Raw genomic sequence first — 4,004 nt, 5'->3', positions numbered from 1 at the left:
ACACAGTCCCAATTTCTAAGGCTTTTAATTTGTTTCACAAAAGAATGCATTAGACTGATTCCATTACCCCCAAGCCCAAGCCCTTTTCTTTTATCCTTAAAAACAAGGACCACCACCTTTACTCATTCATTCATCTTCAAAAAGACATTTTTTCTTCCTTTTCATTTGCATGCCATGAAAGACTTTCAAAACAAATAATAATCAGATGAAGAAATCCTTACACTTTTGCTTTCTGCTTCCACTCTTTGTTACAAGTCAAGAAGATGACACTGCTTTCCAATTATTATCTTTCAAAAACTCATCCATTGATTCCGACCCAACCCGCATTTTATCCGACTGGACAGTTTCATCAAGCCCGTGTACGTGGCGAGGCGTGCAGTGTTCGGATAACAACCGTGTCATCGCGGTTAATCTCACCAACGCCCGCCTCACGGGTACTCTTAACCTAAATGATATTATGTCAATCTCCACTCTTTCTTCTCTTTCTTTCTCCGGCAACCTTACCTTTTCTAACTGCTGGAACGTTAGCATGCTTAACTTCTCCGGCAACAAGATCACCGGAAGCCTCCCCATTTCTTTGTACTATTGCAGGTATCTTACGTCACTAGACCTCTCCGATAACCGGCTTTCCGGCGACATACCCACCGGTTTTCTACCACCCAGTTTACAGTTCCTTGATCTTTCCGGCAACAACTTCACCGGAAAGTTTCAGAATCTTGACTTTGGAACTTGCCAGAATCTTACAACAATCAATCTTTCAAGAAACAGTCTTACCGGAGATAGGTTTCCGGGGAGCTTGACAAACTGTAGCCTTTTAGAAAGCCTTGATATCGGCCATAATGCTTTAAATATGAAGATTCCGGGAGAAATACTGGGTGGTTTCAAATCCTTAAAAAGACTGTCCTTATCTTGGAATACATTTTCCGGCCAGGTTCCGCCGGAGGTCGGAAATGCTTGTAGCACACTTGAAGAGCTTGATCTTTCTGGCAACTAGTTAACCGGCAGGCTTCCGTCAACTTTCGGTTCGTGTTCGTTGCTCTCGAGCCTCAATTTTGGCCATAATTATCTCTCTGGTGACTTTTTAACCAAAACTGTGAGTTCCATGACAAGCTTGAAGTATCTTTATGTGGCATTTAACAATGTGATAGGGACTTTACCGTTGAATTTGGTCAACTGTAGTCAACTCCAAGTCATTGACTTGAGTTCTAATGAGTTTACAGGTGAGATACCTTCTGAATGGTGTGATTCAAACTCACCATTTTCGTATTCACTTCAGAAGTTACTTTTGGCCAATAATTATTTATCAGGTTTTATACCAAATAATATTGGTGGTTGCAAAAGTTTACAAACTATTGATCTTAGTTTCAATAGTTTGACTGGTGTAATTCCTGTTGGAATATGGAATCTTCCAGAGATCTTGGATGTGATAATGTGGGCTAACAATCTCACGGGTGGAATCCCAGATGGAATCTGTGTCAAAGGAGGGAATCTTCAAACATTGATCCTTAACAACAACCTTATCACAGGAACAATCCCGACATCGATCGCTAGCTGCACGAATCTAATATGGGTTTCGCTTTCTAACAACAAGCTCCAAGGCGAGATCCCGACCGGTGTAGGGAATCTTGTGAATCTTGCAATTCTTCAACTAGGAAACAATCCATTAACCAGTGATGTTCCAATAGGTCTTGGTAAGTGTAAAAGCCTCATTTGGTTAGATTTGAATAGTAATTTACTAAACGGGCCACTTCCGGAAGAGCTAGCGGGCTCAGCCGGGCTCGTTTCCCCGGGGCCCGTTTCGGGCAAGCAGTTTGCTTTTGTGAGGAATGAAGGTGGGACTGCTTGTAGATTTGCTGGAGGGCTTGTTGAGTTTGAGGGTATAAGGAAAGAGAGACTTGAAGGGTTTTTGAATTACCATTCTTGCCCCTCGACTCGAATATATTCTGGTTTGACAATGTATAATTATGAAGCTAATGGTAGCATGATCTATCTTGATCTGTCGTTCAACTTGTTAACGGGAAGTATTCCTCAAAGCTACGGTTCTTTGAGTTACTTGCAAGTTTTGAATCTTGGATACAATAACCTTACGGGTGATATCCCGTTTAGTTTAGGTAATTTGAAAACCGCTTTGCTTCTTGATCTTTCACATAACTCGTTAACGGGCTTCATCCCAGGATCATTAGTGAGTCTCTCATTCCTAAACAACTTCGATGTGTCAAATAATAAGCTCACGGGCCCGATACCTTCAGGAGGACAACTTACCACTTTCCCATCATCAAAATATGAATACAACTCTGGCCTTTGTGGGCTTCCATTGGATCCTTGTGGGTCAGAAGCCCGACGGGCTAGGCCGAAACATGGAACAAAGAGGACAACTTCTATGACTACCGGGGTGGTTGTCGGGATACTCGCATCTCTTATATGTATACTCATTCTCACATTTATTCTTTTTGAATGAACAAGTACCAAAAGAAAGTGGAAGCAAGAGATAAATATATGGAAAGCCTTTCAGCTTCGGGAAACAGCAGTTGGAAGTTGAAGGGTGTTCCCGAGCCATTAAGCATTAATATCGCGACGTTTGAGAAGCCGTTACGAAAGCTAACTTTTGGCCACTTGCTGGAAGCAACAAACGGGTTCAGTCCCGACACATTAATTGGTTCGGGCGGGTTTGGTGACGTTTACAAAGCTGAGTTAAAAGATGGGAGTGTTGTCGCGATCAAGAAACTTATACACGTGACGAGTCAAGGAGACAGAGAGTTCATGGCTGAAATGGAAACCATTGGAAGAATCAAACATCGTAACCTTGTGCCGTTGTTGGGTTATTGTAAGATAGGTGAAGAAAGACTGCTTGTTTACGAGTATATGAAATGGGGAAGTTTAGAAGCGGTTTTACACGATCGGGTCAAAGGGGGCGGGTGTGTTCCGTGGCTCGATTGGTCAACACGAAAAAAGATAGCCATTGGGTCAGCAAGAGGGCTAGCATTTTTACACCATAGTTGCATTCCACATATTATTCACCGCGATATGAAGTCGAGTAATGTACTTCTAGACCAAGATTTTGAAGCCCGGGTCTCGGATTTTGGAATGGCCCGACTCGTTAATGCACAAGAAACTCATCTTAGTGTGAGCACATTAGCCGGGACCCCCGGGTATGTCCCACCCGAGTACTACCAAAGCTTCAGGTGCACGGCTAAAGGGGATGTTTATAGTTATGGTGTTGTGTTGTTAGAGCTTTTGTCCGGGTAAAAACCGATAGATACTAAGGAGTTTGGAGATGATAATAATCTTGTCGGGTAGGCTAAGCAGTTGCATCGAGAACGAAGAGTTCGTGACATTTTGGACCCTGAACTAATGTTATCTGACAAATCGTGTGAATCTGAATTGATTCATTGTTTGAAGATATCGTTTCAGTGTGTTGATAATAAGCCGTGGAAGAGACCGACAATGATTCAAGTAATGGGAATGTTTAAAGAGGTTATAAATAATTCTGGAAGTGATGTTCTTGATGTGATCTCTATGAGAAGCTCAGTGATTGATGAATCTCAAGAAAAATAACCTTTGGGTAATTGATCAAGTGTTGCAATTTTTATTTTTATTTTTTTTATGTGAATATTAATTTTCTGGAAATTCTAAGTGTTGGAGATGATTATTTTCGGGTTTGGAACAAAATGAGTAGATGATTTTTCGATCTTAATTTACACTTATCTTGGATTAAGATAAATCTTACTTTGTTCTTTATGTCAAACTTTTTAGCATGTTTTATCATCATTGCACCTTGTTGAATCAGACTGTATTGATTGATTATATTCTTTAATCCTGTTTAGGTAATTATACTACATGTTAGATGAATACCTATTTGAGCAATGGACCGTATCCCTTTTTTTACAAAGACAAAGGTCTCTACAAATCTTTACCTAAATAATAATCATAGTTTGTTTTGTTATCCTAGTATTCCAAGTTAAAAATTAAATCATAATGATAGCTTGCTTCTCAAGTAGTTTTTT

The 4,004-nt window shown here is 40.5% G+C and overlaps 1 pseudogene; it reads left to right on the top strand.

Moving 5' to 3' along the window:
• Window positions 1-203: 203 nt before the first annotated feature.
• LOC143633296 (serine/threonine-protein kinase BRI1-like 1) lies at window positions 204-3,570 on the top strand (annotated as a pseudogene).
• Window positions 3,571-4,004: the final 434 nt, after the last annotated feature.

The sequence above is a fragment of the Bidens hawaiensis genome, unplaced genomic scaffold (assembly GCF_021521415.1).
Source record: "Bidens hawaiensis isolate Kalapana, Puna unplaced genomic scaffold, B.hawaiensis_p1.1 tig00006667_1, whole genome shotgun sequence".
Lineage (NCBI taxonomy): Eukaryota > Viridiplantae > Streptophyta > Magnoliopsida > Asterales > Asteraceae > Bidens > Bidens hawaiensis.
The sequence above is the reverse complement of the archived record's forward strand: the minus strand, read 5'-3'. Positions and strand labels throughout refer to the sequence as shown.